The sequence below is a fragment of the Anomalospiza imberbis genome, chromosome Z, assembly GCF_031753505.1.
Source record: "Anomalospiza imberbis isolate Cuckoo-Finch-1a 21T00152 chromosome Z, ASM3175350v1, whole genome shotgun sequence".
In the NCBI taxonomy this organism is placed as follows: domain Eukaryota; kingdom Metazoa; phylum Chordata; class Aves; order Passeriformes; family Viduidae; genus Anomalospiza; species Anomalospiza imberbis.
In genome coordinates this window covers 34,267,236-34,289,350 of record NC_089721.1, presented here as the reverse complement: position 1 = coordinate 34,289,350, position 22,115 = coordinate 34,267,236, and the positions used below count along the sequence as shown (strand labels likewise).

Here is a 22,115-nt window from a genome sequence, read left to right as displayed (position 1 = left end):
GGATATTATAAATAAAATGGGATTCTTACTAAGTCAATGCTGCTTTTTTAAAGGTATGAAGTATAGTGTCTCCTTTAAAATTGCCAGCATTGTTTCTTCAAGAATGTTTTGATGTCATACAAGATTTTGTCTTTATAGAAATAAATGCCCTGTAATGGATTTGAAGAAAGCCCATTACTGTCACGCTTTACACTTCCATGAAGCCATATGAGAATAAAAAAGTATCTAAATCCATCTAATTAATGCCATTTCTTACTTAAATATTTTTATAGCAATAGGAAGTTTTTTTCATTGCAAAATGCATACTTTTTACATTTAAGACAGTACAATATTTGGAAAAAAAAAACCCTCTTTCCTTTAAAGCCCCAGATTCATTTAATTGCCAAAGGTTCCCTTTGTAGATCTTTTTCCTTTTAATGTTACGTAGAAAATTGATGATTCCTTTCCCACTGTATTTTATTTAAAATATCTTCATTCTTCTAAGGCTACAAGGCCCTAATTTTGATTTCTTGGCTGTACAGAAAACGTGAGATAAATAGGTAATCATGATGTGAAATTAAACTAAATATCTCGGGCACTTTCTGAAATATGCAGAGTCAAAATCTGTCTTACCACTCCCCTCCAAAAGATGCTCCCCTTTTTCTTTTTCTTTTGGTGTTATTTTCTTTGGCTGTTTTTTTTTTTTTTTTGGTGGTGGTGGTGGGGGGGGTTTTTTTTGTCATTTTTTTCCTTCAGTAATATGACACAATACTGTAAATAAAGCATACTAAATTTCTAATGCCATCAGAGTCCAACAATTCATGTAAGGGTTAAATGGGCAACTGTTTCATGTTGAGGAGGAAGAATTTCCCTATGACCATTTTCACTCTCACTTTTCTCAGCTTCTGGCAAGCCAAGCAAGCTAGAAATACAGACCTTCCCACATGAAAAACAATGCCTTCAAGAATTTCTTCAAATCTGACCTTGTTTTCATGTGAGCATTATGGTATTGAGTAATTTTATTGATAAAAAACAAAGACAGAATATTGCTGTGATCCCTGATGTGTGAACATTTGTGAATCTGCAAATTAATTTAAACTTCATGCTTCAATGAGTTTTATGCATCAGGCTTTTGAGACTTAAAATCAGTATTTCCTTATCTGCTGTTTAGATAAATGCTGATATGCAAAGCAGATTTTATAAAACAAAAATCTTGAAGCATGAATGAACAAAAGGTATATGCATCCAGAATGCTAATATTTTCATGAATTCTAAAGTTTTTGTTGCTTTAACATCTAAGTTCCAAATACTAAATCACCCCTAGTGCTGTGACAGGGTAATGTCTCAGATATTATTTCTCCTATGAGAGCTTTAAAGATATGTTAGTGACTAGTAAAATGTTACTTGATAACTTGTGTTGGCCAAAAGTGACAGATCAGATAATGTAGATGGTTACTCAGCAGGACTACTTTAAGGAGAAACAAGCAATAAATAGAAAAATATTTTTATTTTTTCCATTAAGACTTCTGGAGAATAGCATATGCAAAATGCTATGCATTTCATAAGCACTTTCCCTCTTGAGTGAAATCCTGTGTCTATATTCCTCTCAGTGTTTTGCATGAATGGTGCTCTGTCACTGATCCAAACTTTTTGAGATAGGTAAAACCTGATATCCTTGCCATTTCCTAAGTATCATTAAAAGGACACACATCTATTTTTGTAAAGAAAAAATGGAAATTGCCCATTGTTTCTCTAAATTTATTCTGTGATTTCAATTTCTATGATATTTTCTATTTTCTTTTCAAAAATTTGCAACTGTGGTGTTAAAATAACTGCTGTATTGCACAATGGATATATACATGACACTTTATGTAATCAGACTGTGATCCTTCAGGATAAAAAGTAATCACTATATCAGGATATTTGTGATCTGAAAAAAGTCAGATTTTGTAATGCCAAAAGCTCAGCTTATATAGTACAAAGCATGGTCTGTCTTCCCAGAGTAAACCTTTATTGAGACTCTCTGGCATTTTTATGGGCCTTACTGATGAACAGCCTTTGGACAGGCATGTGTTACAGTCTCATCTTCCACTATAGCTATATCATTATGTTGTTAGTTTAAAGGGAAGAGAGAAAGAACAAGGAAGAAACCACAGGAGGGAAACTCATTTTGGTAAGGACACATGAATTATGTTAAGCATGTGCACTTTACTATTATACACCCATTAAAATATCATAGAATTTTATGACTGTATTTATTTAAAAGAAAAAAATCTGAAAAAGAACTACACTGAACTACAGATAGCATAGTTTAAGGTTCTTTATATTAAAACACCAAGGGCATCTTTAGTAATTACAGTAGACTCAGCAGGCCTTGCTAGTGTATAATCATCCACAGAAGTGTATGCATTGCATGTATTATTTTCTCTAAATATAAAAATAGAGAAATACACATTAAAAAAAAAAAAAAAAAGAATAAATACATAACAAGGAATCTCATTAGGCATAGATTTGATCAGGATTTAGCCCATCTGCAATGATAGACATTTATCAGATTGGTACTTTTTCAGCTCTAGAATACTGCTTCATTGTATGTAACTGTGGAGAAGAACAACTGATTGTTTGCATTTCAGCTTTCCTTATTTTGTTTTGCTCTGATGAGTTATATGCTTTACACATATCTTTGTGTCCAGGGGACAAAGAGTTCTCACAAAATCAGTGATGTGGCTGCTTAAGAGATCTTGCCATGCGCAATGTCAATGGTCATCAACATTCAAGTGGAGGGTGGGAATAATGGAGCTCTGGGAATGCAAGGATTAAGAACTCAGCAAGACTGAGTCCCTTTTCTAGAAGAATTTAGGATACTTCAGGCAAACATCTTCAGGGTAAGCAGCCACAGCCCTTCAATTAACAGGATTTAACCTTCAGAACTTGCAAAAATTATCAAGGATTACTTTTTATTACCCTAGTCTAATGCTGAAGAACTTGTAGCAATATCTTTGGAGTGGAAGTACTGCTGGGGTACACAAGCACACTAGGTGTGATAGATGCATAATTGTATCTGTAAGCAAAATCAACATTAAAATAATTAATGAAATAATTTTGTTATTGAAATATCTTACAAAAACTTCAACATTTCTTATGATTATGAGCTTAGGAATAAAAATGAAAGGAAAAAGTATCATGTTGCATCATGGTTTGGGGTTTAGTTTAGGGGTTCTGATCTGATAGCTAGCTGTGTTCTGTGTACACCTGCACTCCCCGTGTCTGTTCCCCTTGCCCCCCGCCACCCCGCGGCTGTTCACTCCGGGTCCCTGGCTGTTAGAGCTTCTGCTGTGACTGCTCCCTGTCCTGCCCGGAGGGTTCAGTGCCCCTCACTCTGAATTCCCATCCCCCGTCTGCTCCAGAGCCTGGGGTCCTCCCCGGTCACGTCCCCGTTGGGTGCTGTGGTCCACGTCATCGCCACGGCGCCTGCCCCCATTGGGCGGGAGGGCCCCTGTTCTCCTGGCCCGGTCCCCGATATAGTCCTACGCCTCGGAGTGCCCGAGGCCGTGTTTCCTCACGCGCGAGCTGGGAACGGGTTGCGGTGCCTCAGTGCAGCTCCCCGCGACAATAAAGGACTTTCAGCCTTCCACGTGTGGGGAATCCGGATGTTCCTTCACTCTTTACTGGTGTTTCTTGCTCGTAGTGGCAAGGAATCCGCTGGCACCCCCGCCTGGACTGCGGCACGGAGCCGAGTCTGGAAACACATGGTGATCCTGGGTCCCGGAGAGAGGCAGCGCCAATCTAGGTGCTGGAGCTGCCCGGGGACCAGGAAAACAGAGAGATGCTGTGCTATCAATCATGGCATATATAGCTTTTAATTGTATTTTTCTCTGCTTTTTAATAAAATCAAAATAAATCCAAGTCCCTCCAACTTCACTCCTCCAAAACACTGCCAAATTGCAATACAGTTATTTCAATACTTTTCTTTCCATTCTAAAGGATGAGGTCACTTGGTGTAATATTGAATGTAGTAACATTAGTGCAATCATTTCTGTCTAATGGTCAGATATTAACTGAGATGGTTTTCTGATTTTTACAGGAAGCCCATTGTCGGAACCCAGAATGTCCCTTGGACACTCTTGGTTGTTCCGGGCCCAGGTCAAAAGCATTTGAGACCCTGGAATGCAGCCACAGACCCCTGTGGCTTTGAACCTGATCCATGGAACAATTTACCAACCTTGAAGGAAGAACAAGAAATCACAAAAGTTTAGATATTATAGTAGAAGTAGTCACAAAGTGAGAGGAGGAGTTTTTGAGTGCTGTACAGGGGGGTTTGGGCCTTGTACAGAGGGGTCTGAGTTTTGTACATGGGTGTCAGAAGTTCTAAGATGGAGGGACTTGGGTGTGCCCTGTCCTCTTTCCTTCTTCTTCCTAACCTCCATGTTCTTGGTGATGTTGGCATTCACAGATTGGTTTAGAGTAGAAAGTCACTGTTCAATATAGGTGATGGGCATTGGGGAAAAACTGTAAACATCTAATACGTAATATATGATATAAAAGAGGGCACCAGCGCCCTGGGAGTCAGAGTGTGCCCTTGCCTGACTGTTGAACGGACCACAGCAGGTCAGGGAGAAATCTTTTAGATAACATACAATAAACTACCTTGAGACCGGATGGCTGAAGACTACTGAGTCTTTCTTTGGAGACATGGGTTGGAGGAGAGACTTTTCCACCTTTATGGGCTCACCCAAACCAGGGGTGAGTTCCGACAGCCCATTGGCCTAGCAAGATATTTTTGATCATAAAAGAGAGGAAGAAATCCCATAAGGTTTTTTATTGTAAAAATATAAGTATAAAATCAGAGATGATGTTTTTTCCCCTTTCTTTAGTTGTAGGAAAATAATCTGTCTTTTCTTCTAGTATTCTAGTCAAGTTACATTCCCTATATCTTCGTTCCATCTAATCACCTTTGTGTTTTAATAAGAAAAGATGCCAAAACTTTTTTTTTTCTTTTACTGCTTGTCAAGATTTAATTGCTGACATCCTCAGAATTACTACTCATGCACATGGTGTAACCAAGTCATAAAACAAACCCACAAATTATCTGTTCTGTACTGTTTTACACCAAGGATGCCAAATCGGAAAACAGTCCAGAAAAAAAAGCCACCATTCTGAAACTCAGATATGTTTCTAAAGCACTTGAGAAGAATGGAGTGCAAGGCAGGCATCTATGGTACTTTCTCTCGGAAATTAATTATTGACTCTCAGAACCTTTATAAAGAAAGCAAATTCACAAAATATCTTATGCAAGATGCCTTTGTGATCCTTCTCCTTTTTTTTTTTTGGTGACTCCTCCTAATTGTCTAGCAATCTCTCAGTTTTTCCCACTAAGTGGTTATTTATGTTAGAACATATTTATGTTATGTTAGTGGTTATGTTATGTTAGAACATATGTATGTATGTTACATACATACATATGTGTGTATGTAAACATACATATTTATGTATGTTTTCTACATGGAGAATCCATTCTTTTTTAATCATCAGAAAAGGGTAGTTGTTAATTCCCCATTCCATACTGTATCAGCTTGTTTCCTAAGTCAGTGTTAGTTTTATGAATGCCAATAATAAGAAGAAATAAAATAAATTATTTATTACAAAACCAAATTGGTGAGAGGTATACTTTATTTGTACATTTGTGTATTTTCAAAATAGATATGAAAATTAAAACAAGAAGTAAAAGACCTTTGCTAGACTTAAATGTTTTCTTAGAAGTAAGAAATCATATCAGTTCAGATATAACTTTAATCAACATTTTTATTTTCTTTACAGGAGAAAGAATACCCCTAATGCTATTTTATTGCCATTATTTCAATTGAGATTTACATTTCTTAAGTTTTTTCAATGTGCAGATCAAAGTGCGTGACTTAGATGTTCATTGGTTACAGGACAGAATTATTTTAATAGCAAAGAAAAAGTAGAAAGACATCAAAATGTAAAATTAATTTTAAAAGTACCTAGAAGATTCAGCTTTTAGTTCAGCAGTGGAAACCATCTGCCTCATATTATTTTCCTTGTAGCATTGAGTATGTCTCAGAATGAATGCCTAAGGACATCTGTAGTAAGATCACTATTTATTTTATATTTCAAGTACTCTCCAAAATGTTTGAAAAACACTGCATGATAATGGATTTGAAAGTGCTAATGTATTTTAATACCTTTAATAAGGTATTAAAACTAGTGAGAAAATGATTTATTACAAAACACCATTGAAAATATGTACTTGAAAATATAGGCTCTTGAGATAAGCATATACAGCAGCTGTTGGGCCAGCTGCAACATAACACTATTTTCTCCAAGCTCTTCACAGAAGCCTAACCATACAGTCATAATTTTAACAAAACATACTCAGAAATACGTATACAGTAAAATCCCTGATTTGATGGAATATCCCCAGGACTCAACAGGAGTAAAAGACGGTTTAAAAGCATATTTGTATAGTGAACAATCTCTGTGGTGAGTGTGGTATCATATTTGACAGAACTGTGTACTTGGACTTCTATTGTGAGCTAGTCTTCATTTCTAAAAGGCAACTCTGATTAGCCTGACAAAGGATCAGCACAGTTGAAAGTGAGTGAGCCACAGTCTATTCCTGTCTACGTGTTGCCAACAGAATTGTTTATTGAATTTCAATTACAATGTCAGTCAGTTATGGTGTGTAATTTCTTCTGCTTTTGTCCCACCAGGAGAAAATGAGAGGTGTCATCAGAGCTTAAACTGAAGACAGAAGTGCATCACTAATAGCATATATGTTTTGAAAATCCTTCCCTACATATTACTGCTATTCTAATGAATGAATCCAAAATAAGTTTCAGATTCAGAAAAAAACAAAAACAAAGCAAACCAAACCATACCAAACCAAGCCAAACCACCACAGCTAAATTAATTTTAATCATATACCAACATATTTAAAAAGTCAGTAAAGGACAGTAAATGGAATTCCACACTTTTCTGTGTCAATATTTAAAGGTGAATTCCACTAAGAGAAGATAGTGGTGTGAATGCAGAGAACAGTTTTTGTGTAATGTGGGGTGTTGTGCATGCATATTCTTCAGGACTGAGAATAAAATAAGAACTAAAGAGGAGCTTGCCTTAAAATAATAATAATTATAATGGCTGTTATATATTATTTTTTACTATATATAATTTTTATTATATATAATTATAATTTTGAAAAATTCCCAGTCAGCCTATAACATTCATACAGTTATAATGTATGCTAACATAAATATTACATCAAGACCTTTTTCTGTGCTGTCTCTGTCCCGTTTCTCCAATTCTTTTGAACTATTCCAGTTTTAAGTTAATAGATGTATCTTCCTCTTCAGAGAGCCAACACATTTTGGAGGGAAAAGATCATGAGACAACAGGATAGATAAAAAAACCTGGGCAATAGGTTTTCCCTGCTCTGCTTTCTGGATGAAGAAAAAGCAGGCTGATTATATTCAGTACAGTATCACCAGAGCCAGCTAAGATTTTTTTCTCCCTCTGTGTAGAGAGAAAAATGTTGCCACTTTGCTGGCATGACTGGCTCCACTATCTTTGAAAATAAATGAGGTAGACTATATATTAGGCCTTCTGAGTTACTTGAAGCAATCCATTTTCCAATGAAAGCTTTAGTCAGGTGTACCTAAGTGTATCCAGGAAACTGGTCAATGGTAGTGATACAGAGCAGCAGCTTTTTCCACTTCAAAGTTTCTTCTTACCGGTAACAATAGGGTCTTCATAGTGACTGCTTGCAGTACAATGATAAATTAAAGAATACTTTACCACTGTTCTACCAACTAATAATAGTCATAGCAATTACAGCCATTTTTTACAATACCATTTTCTCCTTGACAAAGTGAAAACATCAGCTGCATTAAAGCAGAGACTAAAATATAAGCCTTTAACAATATTTTAAATCAGACCATAAATTTCAACAAAAAAATCTGTTCAGGATGTGTGACAATATGTATATGAAATGCTTGTGCCTGTAGACGGAATGGTTTAGCTAACTACATCAATAAGGTTTACTAAAATTAGCTACTGATTTTCTTTGCAATATGTATTAGGTTATGCAAAGTCAGAAGAGCTCCCTTCAGTGGCCAAAAAGCTTAAATTGAGACTAAAACTCAAGAAAACTTAGCTTCAGTATCTTTCTCATTTAATACCTAAACAATCTTTGTGTGATACTTTCATGATACTGAAGAGTAATAGGGTAAGTTCGTGTAAGTTTTAGCAATATGCATCTGTTTATGCAATATACACTGTTAAAAACACTTCTGGAACACATATATGCATAGGGACTAATACACAATAATAGTATGTAGCTCTTTGTAGATTGAACTCTCTCTTAGCCAGAATAAAAATGGGTCCCTAGGCTACAAACAAGTCAACGGTGGCCTGTTGCTGGCCATCAAAGGAAAGAAATCGTGGAATATGATCCTGCTTTTGGTATATGAAGAGGAGGAAGGGGGACATAAGAAGAATGGCAAGGATCAGCAACTGATTTGTGTAAACTGCAGCCTGAAGGAGGGAGATTCCATAAAGAGAGTTCCCCCACCAGTCCCAAGACAGTACACATGCTCACTAAGGGCTGGTGCTGGGGAAGTACTGGTGCTGTTGCTCTATATGTGTACTTTATATGTTGCTTTTGCTCTGGGCTAGCTATCATAAACAACCATGTCAGCATGTAACTGAGATTCATATGTATGCATAGGAAAATATATTCATACATACATACTGTTTATGCATACAGAGACAGAGAGAATAAAGGTAGAAAGGCCAGGGGTGCATAATTTGAAACTAACTGTAACTAGAGGGCCTGATATATCTATTAATCAACCTACACTATATCCAAATTAACAGTATATGGGTTAACTAGCCATGTTTCCTAGGTGGACATTTCCCTTCTTTTCCCATGCCTCCTTCTGTTTTGGGTTTTGATTAAGATAATATTGATTAAGATAAAATGAAATTAAAAATCAATACTCAAAAAAGAAAGTCTTAAACATGGTTGATCAGCAGTGGGAGGTGGAAAATTAAGAAAAATAACTCAACTGAAAACACATTCTTTTTTCAGTTATTTTAAATTTAATAGTTTTTAAATGGAATAATGGATTTTTTTTTATTCTTAAAACTGAGAATTCCTGACCCATAATATGCTAAATAAACCTCTATGCTGTTCTATATATACCAGAATCAGATGTATGTAAGAAAATATAGTGAAACAAGCTCTTTACACAGAATCTATGTAAACTGGAAGGCAGTCTCTTTGTTTAATCTGCTATATGGCCAATGTTTAATGTAAAATTTGATCTATATATTTTAAAAGGTTGTTAGGCACCAAAGATGGACAGAAGCCATATAATGTCTTCAACATAGACATAAAATAGAGAGATCATCTAAATATTTATTTGAGTTTTTTCCATCCTTGGATACTGCACAAAAGTTAGGAAGAACTAAGACTGGTTGTGTTAGAGCTAAATGTTTTTTAAAGGTCTGGTTTTTAAAGGTATAAGAATATGAGAATATGGGAATTCAGGCCTTTAGAAAGACTGATTTATGGTTTCTTATGCCAGGGACCAATCATTTTCATGCCTTATTATGGTAGCATTATGAAATTTGTTATATGTTCATAAAAGAGAACTTTTTGTAGACCGAGTTGGGGTAGCATTGCTGTTGCATAGTGTTTCCATCAGATAATATGATTAAACTAAGATATGTGGAAATTACAGTTTAGTTTACCAGAAGGAAACTGCTTTTAACTGGGACAGTGTTTTCCAGGCTCTCATCCAGCTCCTCTGAAAAGGTATTGGCTCCAGCTGCTGAGCTAAAAGCTGAGAGCTGAGACATGAACAGCTGCAGAAGCAACTTCATGCACAAGCATCCTGAAAGGTACTGATAAAGTAACCAATTTCTGTGTAATAAAAGCATGATAACAAGCCAGCAGGATGCAAACAGATACTTTTTTTTTTTTTTTGTCAGTTGGAGTTTATGTGGGCTTGATTACCCTATCAGTAAGGACTGAGATAGCCTTACTCCACTCTCATATGCAAAATGCTACGGATCCTGTATTTTTTTTAATCCTAAAAGAAGACAAGAATAAACCTGTAAAAATTCTCAAAATAAAATTAACACCTTGATTATTATAATATATTTGCTAACTTCTGCTTTGGTAAAAATGTACTCGATAAAGAAGTAAACAAATTAGAGGGCTTGATTCTCACCAACTATGTGAAGTTTAACAAAGACAGGTGCCAGATTCTGCACCTGGGAAGGACCAGCCTGGATGTGTGTATTGACTGGGGAATGAGAGGCTGGAAAGCAGTGCTGTGGAAAGCGATCTGGGGGTCCTGGTTGATGGCAAGTTGAACATGAGTCAGCAGCCCTGGCAGCCAGGAGAGCTAAGTGTGCCCTGGGGGACATCAGGCACAGCATGGCCAGCCGAGCAAGGGAAGGAATTGTCCTGTTATGCTCTGCGCTGCAGAGGTCTCACCTTGAGTGCTGGGGGTAGTTTTGGGTGCCACAATACAAGAGAGTATATAAAACTATTGGAGAGTGTCCAAAGAAGCCCTATGAAGACAATGAAAGGTCTAGGGGGTAAGCCATATGAGGAGAAGCTGAGGTCACTTGGCTTTTTCAGCCTGGAAAAGAAACTGAGGGGGGAACCCATCACAGTCCACAGCTTCCACATAAGGGGAAGAAGAGGGGAAGCACTCATCTCTTCTCTGCAATGCCCAGTGACAGGACCCATGGGAATGGCCTGAATTTACATCTGAGGAGTTTTAGCCTGGATATCAGGAAAAGGATCTACACCCAGAGTCTGGTTGGGCACTGGAAGAGGGAGCTGGTCACAGCACCAGCCTGGCAGAGTTCAAGGTGTGTTTGTACACCTTGATCTCAGGCACATGGTGTGACTCTTGGGGTGGTCCTGTGTATGGAGAGGAACTGGGGTCAATTCGTGTGAGTCTCTTACAACTCAGGATATTCTATTATTGTATGATTCTACCTAATTTTAGCCTCATCAGTGAAGCCATAATTGGTCTACTGAAAAATTTACCAAAAGATATATGTTCAAATATTGACTGGAGAGATAGTACAGTTTTTTCAAAAAGGGTCTGTATTAACAGCCTTGGATTAAATCCTATGTAATGTTTTTGGGCAGGAAATCCTGAAGCCATGAGGTTTGACCTGGATTAAAAAAAAAAAAAACAAACCAATGTGCAAGTTAAAATGGAAATGCCATCTTTCTCCAAAATAGAATTAATATTTTGTAATGAGACAATATGGACACTAGCATAGAATTAGCTCACTTTAAACCAACAAGGAAATCTTTGGAGGAGATCTATGAGTGCTTCTGATCCATCAGTGGTAGAACAATTTCCTATTTTCAATATTCTGTATTTACATTAGTGTTTCTCAGTGACATATCTAAGTTAAAAAATGACAGAATAGAGTAGGCAGCTTGATCTCAGAACAAAAAAGTCTTTAAATGAATCTTTAGTTTGTCTGCTCTTGCTACCTCATTAATCCTAAAAGGTGTCAGTCAGTGCGTCTAATAGTTATGAGTGTTAGTGCTGTGGTCAGTTCCAAATTATTGTATTGATTAATTGATTGTCTTCTTCCAGTTGTGAATTATATTAGTGCTGGCTCAGACTGACTGGCTGAAGGCCAAAACTTAATCTCTTGTGAAAGACAAAAAACAGCTTCCCAGTTTCACTGCCGTAGTTAAGTGACTGACTGGATGAAAAAATTTCTTGAATGATTATCTGATTAAAAAAGAATACGTGCAATATAATTAATATGTTGTTGGTGATAGTCTAATATCAGCTGCTCAAGTAAGAAACAGACTTCTTTTGTCTCCAGAATTTTAGAAGTTGGAAACAGTATTTCTAGCTGTTGAATTTTGAATGTTTATAATGCAGTCGTAGGATGGTGAAGAACAATAAAATAGTCACTGTTTGAAACTAGTTTAAGGAATTCATACAATCAGTTTTGTCATATCAAATGAAAATTAAAATTAGAAAAGCAAAGGCAGGTCATGAGTCTAATTCACACTACTGCCTAGAGAAATTTGCACAACACCCGTATCTCATGAATCCTAATGTTCAAGAGTATTAGGCATTTTTAAAATTACCATAGAAGAGAGAGAAAAGTTGATGTGTTGTTCAGATTTTTGGTTAAATAAGAAAACAAGTTAATTAAGGTAGTCACCATTTCATCTCCATATCTTTCAAATAACATGAAAGAGAATGAGTTTGGAGACATGTTTAGCCTTCTCCTTTTCCCAAAAGTGTGATATTTTTCTGTTACTGGAAACTGATATGCTTTTCTATATATCTTACAGTGGGATGTGTAATTTTTTCTAAAATAAAACAAAACATCATAGGAGTAAGCAATACTTTTAATGAATGCTTGGTATTTGTTTGTTCAAAATCCACACCTGATAAAGTTAATGAGATCTGGTACCGTCTCCTGTGGAATCCATAAATCAGCAATATTGTTTTGCTAAGATTTAACAGTATAGAAAAGCCATAAAAAGTTCTGATTCTTATGAAATCCTTCAAACACACGTAAGTTTAGTAGGGTAGGTGTGATACTGGAGCACATTTCTTGTGAGAACAGGCCGAGAGAGTTTGGGTTGTGTAGCTTTGTGCTGGTTTTGCAATAACTGATTTTTGGCAAAAAGGGAAAAAGTCAGCCATGGAAGTGATTCTCTGTGAGGAGCTGCTAGCAGCTTCCTGTGTGCCTTGAAAAACCAATCACTGGCTAGCTCTGAGAATTTGCACACTGCTAAGCCAATTAGAAAAGTTAGAAATGCCTCTATGATAACATATTTAAGAACAAAAAAAAAAAAAAAAAACCACAGGAAGCTCTCTTGCTCCCTGCTCTCTACAGAGAAGTGGGGGGAGCTGGCAGGACTGGGGCCCCTTCCTGGAGGGGGCAGCTGGACCCTGTCCTGCTGTAGCTGCTAGGCCGTGCTGCTGGGGCCCATCATGGTGCCGTGAGCAACCATGTGGCTGGGGTGGCGCCATGTGGCCATGGTTGTCTCAGCACTGCTCACAAGGGACTTTATTTGCTTAGTCACTTGTAGCCAGCCATGCTGCTTTTCTTTTTTTGGCCTCCTACATGAACAAAGGCGTAGAGTGGAGCTGGTAGTCAGCACAGCTTCTGCAGTGCTGGGGGCGACCATGTGACTAATAGAGAAGCATGGCAAGCGATTCCCCAGTAGCAGAGCCTGGACAAGATCAACTTTTCAGTGCTGCAGAACTCTCTAAAAACTATTTCAATTGATAGAACTTGAGAAAATGAAGTTAGGGACAACAATTCTCTCCCGAGTCAGAAAAAAGGAAAAGGTGAAAACGCACGGGGAGAACAACATGGCAACACTAAGGTCCATGAAAATGAGGGAGGGGGAAGAGGAGGTGCTCCAGGCATTGGAACTCAGATTCTTCTGCAAGCTGTGGTGAGGACTATAATGCAACAAACTATTTCTCTTTAATTAATGAAGTGCATGGGGGGATACAGCATTCCATGAGAAAAAGGTGCTCTCACTGGAGTGTGTGTATGCTGAAAAGCTGTAATCTGGTGAGAGTCTTGAACAGAGAGAGAAGAGAACCCTTGCTTCCAGAGACAGAGGAAGAGGACACCCTTGTTTTTATACTAGAACAGCTCATCCTTAAAAGTCACACCCCATGACTAAATGGCCCATTAAAAGCAGTTGTGGGAAGACTGCAAGCTGTGGAAAGGCCTCACGTTGCAAGAAGGTTCCAGGCAGACTGTTAGCCATGAAAATTAAAACCATGTTGGAAAAGTTCACAGAGAACTGTTTCCCATAGGAAAGACCCCATGGCATAGCTAAAGACTCCTCTCCTTAAGTGAACCAAAGAAAGATTTTTAGAAGTGACAAATTGACTAAAAATCCTGTGTTTTGTCTCCCTGTGCTGCCAGTGGGAAGCAAAGGGCTGGTGGGGGTTGGGGAGGAGAAGGTGTTATAAAGATTCATTTCTAGTTCTCATTATCCTCTTTTAATTCTGTTATTACATTTTTATCAATACCTTTTAAAGTTTTCAGCCTGTTTTGCCCTTAAAGTATTCTTCTCCTAATCCTTATCTCACCCCATGAGTTTTCTTTCCCCCTCCTCTGCCTAACAATAGCAGAGGAAAATGAATAAATTATTTTCATAGATGCAGTGGCGTTTAGCCAGCATCAACCCATCACAAGCCTGGAGAAGAGAAGGCTCTGGGGAGACCATATAGCACTGTGCAGTACTAATGGGGACCTACAAAGGAAATGGGGAGGGACTCTTTTTCAGATTTTGTAGTGATCAGATGAGAGGTAACCAGTTGCAGACCAAAGGAAGGTAGATTTAGATTAGATACAGAGTAGAATTTCTCTCCTTTGAGGGTGGTGAGGCCCTGGAACATATTGCTTTGAGAAATTTTGGGTCCCCTGTCCCTGGAAGTAGTCAAGGCCAGGGTGGGTAGGGCTTTTAACAGCTTGGCCTAGTGAAAGGTGCCTAGTGGAAGGTGCTCCTGTCTGTTACAGGGCGTTGGAATAAGATGTAAGAAGTGGGAATAAGAAGTAAGGACCCCATAATTCTGTGTATCAAATAAGTGTGAAAAAAGGAAATTAATCATAATGATACTGTCCAAAACACTGAACATTTACTACCTTGGACTTTCTAGTCTGCAGAAATTTAGAGAAATTGAAGAACTCAAACCTGAAGCCAGCTATCTAGGGCAAAAAAACAACTAAACTGTAACTCAGTGCAGGCAAATTATCCAATGTTATATTTAAGTCATAATAATTGTTAGCAGTTAATACTAACGTTTAGTAAACTGCAGGAGGCAAAATTCCAAGGCTATGTTTAGTGAAGGCAACATTATTGGACACCACTTTTACCATGAATCTTGCGGGTGAAGATCAAGAGAAAGGTTTTACTGCCCTTTTGGTCTATGTGTTTGCTTTTTCTCTACCTCCACAGAGTTACGACAATGTTTAAGGGCATTTTTGTCCTTTTTCTAAGGAAAAAGAAGCAATGGAGACAAATGATCAAATGTAGTGCTGAAAAGTACTTAATCACTTTCAGAATTATTGCATATTTCTGTCTGCCTGTATTCATGGTCTCATGTACTAGAAGGCAGCTACAAATAGAGGATATCCAAAGCACTACAGCAACCAGTGTCAGGAATCCCATGGATCACATCAAGCAATCAGAGTTTTTATGAGACTGAAAAACAGATGGACAGGAGTTATTTGCCTAAACATAAATGTCTGTTTGACTGTCTTACCTACCCTCCAGCTGACACTCAGAAGGGGGATGGTTCCCTGTAGTCATTATAACATATCTGCCAGTCATACATGAATGCTCACAAATTTTAGTGCACTGGAAACAGCATTAGGTGCCTGTTATGAAACTGAACTCTGCACAATATATATTTGCTGCTTGCTAAAAATGCCTGAAGAAACAAAGTCTACACCCACAGAGCACAAAGAATATTTAATAGCACAAAGTGTACTATGCAGGTACATCAGCCTGGAAAATACCTTGCTTATGTAGAGATAGGAGGGATGAAGTGTTCAGCCAGGACCATACAAAAAGCTGTTATTCAGGTCAGAGCACCAAGATGAAACCAATGCATTATGTAATTCTCTTACTGCTGGTTAACAGAATTTAAAACACTTGCAAATATTTTTAATCTATTTGGTGATATCTTTCTGTGGTTTATTCACTCATTACCAGCAGTCATTGTTCTTCTAAAAACATAAAGAAAAAATAGGTATAGTTAAGACTATTGCCCACGGCTAATAAATGTCATAAATCCAGCAACTAAATTCAATCAGTCTTGATGTATATAAGCATCTGCTGCTTCTCTTGAAAGATTTAACTCTTTAGATCTCATTGCTTTCCATTTTTCCTAATCCAGAATATATCTGTTCTTGTATGTTTTATCTCTACTTTTAACTTCTTATTTGCAGTAAGGAAATACATACTTAGATAAGAGAAAAGAAAATAAGTAGTTTTATTTTATGTATAAAGAGTGAAGAACATTTAAAGGAATAAAATTTCTGGCATTCAACAAATTGAGACAGAGCATATACAAGAAAACCCATGGAAAGATAATGACAAGAACGCTAAATTTAAAATGCAACCTCCTAGGCAAAGAAACACACTAGGGACATATAAACAAAAGCTTTCTCCTTAGTTATTTGTTGGGAGTTAGGTTTCTTTTCTTTTGTTCCTTCTTACCTATACAATATTTCCCCTAAGTTGCCAAGAAACACTAACTACTGGGAACTTATGGGTACTTAAGAAAAACAAAGAAGTGGCCAAGCTCAATACTGGCCATCTGGCTACATTTCTCTCAAAGGGAGCGGGTTGGGAGCAGCTGCTCTCTCTTGCTCTCAGCATCAGAGGAGGACAGTCAAAGTGTTGCTTGCTGCGGGGAGAATTCACTGTCAGCGCTGGAGCCCAGAGCCTCTGCTCCTGAGAGCAGCCATTGGGCCTAGACCTTATTATGTGCCTCACTGAAAGAGGGACTTTCCCCATCTGCTCCGGTGCACGGGATCCTGAGCTCGCCCCTCTCTGCCCTGCTGGGAGCTGGTCTGCCGCTGTCCCTCCCCAGGCGCTTCTTCAGCACCGCTCTGGGTTTCTCTGCGCTGTAGCCCCGCACCCCCTGCCTGCCGAGATGTCCCATGGTTCCAGCCACAGCTCCAGAGCTTCTGATACCTCTTGTTTACCACCCTGGGATTTTTGCTCATTCCTGCCAGCCCAGCTTGGTGATCCTTAGAGTCCTGCTGGGGCACAGGGATCGGCTACCCCAGGGGTTTGTGAAGCAAAGCCTCTCTGCCATCCCTTCCCATCTGGGCCGAGCCGCCATTACAGCATGCTCCCTGAGCTCGCTCCACAGCGCCCCCTGCAGCCGCGGGGAATCACCGCACCTGCCCTGCCCGCCGGGAGCCAGCAGCGCCCCTGCTGGCTGCGACCGGAACTGCACCAACGGGGAAGGTGCCTGCGGCTGTGAGAGGCTGGGACCGGGTTTGTGCTCTGTTTGGTGTCAGTGCCACAGCTGTTGTTGGTTTGCTTTATCATCCATACTAGTAAAGAACTGTTATTCCTATTCCCATATCATTGCCTGAGAGCCTCTTAATTTCAAAATTATAATAAATCAGAAGGAGGGGGTTTATATTTTCCATTCCAAGGGAGGGTCCTGACTTCCTTAGCAGACACATTCAAACCAAGACACTGTTGTGTCTACACTGTCTTCCTGTACATATCTTTATTCTTACTCTTCTCTTGTGAAGCAGCTGATAATGCCCAGATCACACAGGAGGAAATGGTACAAGAGCTTTGTCAAGAAGTGGGTTTGACACAGTCCTCTGTTAAGGGAGATTAGATTCACAGCTTGTAGGGCTTTCCTTGACTGGCTTTCTATGGTCCACTTATACTGAAGAAGACCAGTGCATACAGCACTGTTTATAGGAAATTTTTTGCACAAACATATTTTTGGTGATCTCACAAAATGGAGCATGAATCCGTAGAACCAGAGATGAGAAGTTACATTCACAGAAATGTTCATTGTCAAATAGTCACATGCCAATAAATGGCTCAGGACACATGTGGTTATTAACATGAAACAGAAAATTCTGAGCGAGAGAGTTTTCTGGGACAGATTATTGAGGTTCCCCATTTTTTGCCAAGAGTCAACACAGTAGTTGTGGTTTCAGAAAACTGAAATGCTACAGAGCATAAAGATTTTCTCAGTGCATAACCAGCCAAAAGAAGAAGTTCATTTGTTCTTCATACCATGTACATGAATTAAGTAATTACATATATATAGTGAGAAAAAGCCCAGGAAACACTGAAGTTTTGATGTACTAGTAATATGAATGATAAGATGTGTTACTTTTCTAGGGAGTCAGATGATGAAGAGTAAATGAAAACCTAAGAAAGCTTAATTTGACAGTTCCTATCACTTACAACCAACAAAAATATTTTAATGCCTAATTCCTCGCTGAATCTATTTTAGTTACAGTATATTGAAACTCAACATAGTTGAGTTTCTCTGCTTCACAGAGAAAGTGCTCATAAAATAAATTACTTTTCTTACTACATGTAAAAAAATTGCCATATTAGTCTTTTTACCCCATATATTTCAAATATTTTGTCTTTTCCCCATTCTTTTTTACAGCTAATGCAAGTGAGGACCATTTGCTTTATTACTACATCTCTAATACTTCCATAGAACAAGAGTGGTACTATTCTTTTAAACCCTAAACTAACAAAAAGTCCACAAAATATTAAAATTAAAATATATGAACTGATTATATGAAAAATTAGGCATTTGAGAGTTTACAATAAGAACTCATGAGTTCCTAGTGCTGTTTAATTCCATAACATCCACGTGTTCAGGGTAGGGTTTTGGCAGGAAAAAGCTGAGCTAGAAATGAAAGTTTGCCTGTCTCGCCCTGTAAAGTGTGAGGTACTGGGGTCAGGACTGGGTTGCCACTCAAAACCACACTGGTAGAGCTGCAGCAGGTGAGTGTCCTGTGCTGGCACTGGAGAGCCCCAAGCACTACTGTGCTACACTGGGGAGCCCTGCTACAAGACTCTTGCTTGGCTTTGGGAGAGAGACACTGTACCGCAAGAGTAGCAGTGGAGCCCAAAAACCCCAGCTGGAGCAGAAGCAGCTGCACCAATGCTGCTGAACACAGCCAAGCACAGTGGTCCAGAGAAAAGAGCGGGCAGCACAGCACAGATGATCTAAGCTCGGAGGGGTTTGGTTTCTGTCCCAGTTCTCCATTGTTTTGGGGATTTTTTTTGTATTCTGGTGGGTGGGAGCAAGATTCGGTGATAAGCACCCTTTTATGAGTAAAACACCCTCTCTCTTTTGCGTGCTTTTTTTTTTTCTTTTCTTAATAATACTGCTGTGGGTATTGTGATTTCCAGTATTTCATTATTCCAACTTAGAATCTTTCCTAGTGTTCCTCCATTATCAAATGGGTGGAGGAAAAGGAACAGCTTGAGTGGGATTTAGTTTTTCAGCTGGGTTTCAAACCACTGCAACATCAGAGTTTGCACTCTACTTTTACATTATTTTCCGATGACTTTAGTCAGTTTTTCTTTACCTAGCACTCTACTTTAAATACATGATGGAGCGATATCAAGTTGATTGGTTTTCTAAGCATGCCTATATTTGGTAACTTACCATAAATATAGTAAAAACAGAAAACAGTTTACAAACAAAAAATATGATGGAGCTGACAGTACTAAATAGATAATAATTTTAGAAACTTATGTGTTTTTATAAAAAATTCAGCAACAGCTTGGGTAAGAATTATATATTAACCTTCATATAGATCCTTTTTAAAATATCTTAGGGAAAAAGGATGTTCACAATTACTAATTTGTTCTTGAAAGCTCTTGAAACAGCTATTTTTGAAATTCAGATTATAAGAAGTCAATATACAATCTGTTGCAATAATGGATTAACAAATAATTATAAAAACATTTATAAACTACTAAATATTTATATGTATAATTTCAGACCAAAATAATAATTAAAAAACTGTGAATTTTTGCAGTTCATAAGACCAGAGAACTGAATTAATGCTTCCTTAATTTATATGATTTCTTGCACTGTTCATTTCAGCCTGGTTAATATTCTAACTAGTGAGCAGTTAGCACTGTGCACTCCAAATATTGATAGGTTTTGTTTTTTTTTTTTTTTTTTGTTTCCTCTATTAAACTTAAGCATTTGAAACTATTATTAACAAACATGAGACTTCATCCTTCATCTGTCTCTTAGTTTTGTACTAAAAATGCTGATAAGATCTAAATATCTCTTTACTACAGCCATTCAACCTGCTCCATCATGTACCTGCTTCCTTCCCTCTAGTTCTGCGCCTGTCTAGTGCAGAATATTACTTAACCATTTAAAAGATGCACAAAGCTAGATGTGTGTTTCTTTAACAGGCAGTAGTTTCCTATACATACCAGGGCTAAATGTCCATTCACATAAGTGGGTCTCTTTTGTGTGATGCTTGCAACAAGGAGGGTTAAAAGGCTGGAAACCTGACTGTGCTTCTGTCTGCATCACCTTGTGTTACTGACACTGATGAAGGAATGGGCCCCTCATAGACCTCCTCCTATTCTGTGAACATTTTCCATCACAAGGCTCTTCCATCTTAGCTCAGCTGAAATATTTCTGTTTCCAGGACTCAAGAAAATTCATTAATATACAAACTTTGGTTTTACTTTTTGAAGTAGGCATGTCAGGATAATTTTTTCCTTTTTTTGTAACTAATATAATAGTTCTTATACTTTTTTTCCCTGCACAAATAGCAGTCATACAATCTTTTAATCTACCTATTGTCACATGGATTTGTGACACAATATGTATAATTAATGTGTTCTTAATGACTTTTTATAAATTTACAAGAACAAATGTTTTTCTTCTGTAGGTCACTCACTTTTCTCACAGACTTGTTTCACAGATAAAATAGTACAAACAGTGCTTTGACAAGAACAATCTTGGGCAACTATGCATTAGCAACTTTAAAGTATCAGCTTGAAGAGGTAAGCAATATAGTAACACAGCAAAGCAGGAGTATTTCATGTAATCAGTTCTCATGAAAGCAAATGATCTGAGATCTAGTACTGCCTTCAGGAAAAAAATTTTTATGATGCAGCTTCTTGTGCTTTTTGTGTGGCAAATGGCATTTTAAGTAGCAGGCCAAAGCTTTACTATGCTTTATCAATTTGGATCAAAGAAGATACCTTTTCTAACATGTCTTATTATCCTAAAAAGGGGGGCAAATTATAAGCCACTCTTTCCTATTCCTCCAAGATGAGTCACATTAGAAAAGAACAGTGCAAACCCAACATACATCAAAGGCTAAAGCAGAGAACTCAAAGATATGAGACTATGAAAATTGTAAGCTGATATATCTGAAGCAAGAAAAGGAAAAGTCTGGGACTTTTTAATCATCTTTGAAAGCCTAACTGTGGCACAAGGGCTTATAAGACTCTTGATTTTGCCAGTTGTAGATGCAGAACATTAGTGTTCCTAGGGCATCAAGTTAATGATCAGCAGGCCTCTAGTTTGGTAGCAGTCTTCCTGAAGAGATTGTATACAATTGTATATCTTTTAGTCAGCCGTGCTTTTACTCCATCTAAAACTTTAATGAATACTAAGTTTTTCCTTGAAGACATAATTCTTAATTTCTATACTTTACTGCAATGGCTACACAATCCCAGGCTCATGGACTTTGATAAAAATGAGCAGGGGAAAGTTGGGTAAAGGAGAAAGTGGAGTCTCAGATACAAACTGTTTTAAATCATGTATAAAACCAGGGCTGTACTACTCATTACAAATGCTTATTGAAACAAGTAATAAAATAATCTTCTTTATGGAAATGAGAATGAAAAAGAAGGGCAGATGTCATTTTCAGGAAAATAATTGATTGGTGAGATGAGAGAAGAGAAACAGGAAAAAACAACATCTACAGGAAATCAACTGTTAATAAATATCAAAAACTGCAGTCAAGTGACAAGATAAGCTGCAGCATATGTTCCTTCAGCAACAAAATGGAAATCATTTTCTATAGAAGAGATGCTGATAAGCCTGCCTCCTCCCCAAAAGGCAATCATTTTGCATTTTATATTATTTGAAAAGAGCCTGATTATTTTCCTTTGAATGAAAAGAGATGATTCACATTTACCTGTCAACAGAATTTTCAATTCATCTGTTTCGCCTGCATATTTAAAGGCATATGACCCAACCATAGCATTCTATGGGGGAACTTCAGTGAGATGTAAATTAATAATAATTCACAGCCACAAATATTGCTTTACCTTCATCCTGTTCAAATTACTGAAAATTAACACACCAAGAGGCTATTAAATGTGTCTTTTTTTTTTAACAGATAACACTACGTGCAGTGTTCTCAACAAGGTCAGAGAAGGTAGCCCCCCAAAATAACACACTATGGAAGGCACCATACAAAAACAATTGGGATGTCATTTGAAGTCCAGATTTAAAAGGAAAGTTTATGTCCCAGATATGTTTTGCAGTTCTCTAAACAAGGTTGGTGCAGTAGTG

At 37.8% G+C, this 22,115-nt stretch overlaps 1 protein-coding gene and 1 long non-coding RNA gene across 2 annotated transcripts in view; one reads left to right on the top strand and one right to left on the bottom strand.

Annotated features, from left to right (window-relative positions):
* The window catches only part of PTPRD (protein tyrosine phosphatase receptor type D), a 1,172,008-nt gene that overhangs the window by 505,180 nt on the left and 644,713 nt on the right, over positions 1 to 22,115 (bottom strand). The window lies entirely within an intron of this gene.
* Positions 13,541 to 18,342, top strand: LOC137465527 (uncharacterized). The gene is made up of 3 exons (XR_010994680.1): positions 13,541 to 13,553; positions 15,498 to 15,624; positions 18,204 to 18,342. It is a non-coding gene; the product is annotated as an uncharacterized lncRNA (long non-coding RNA).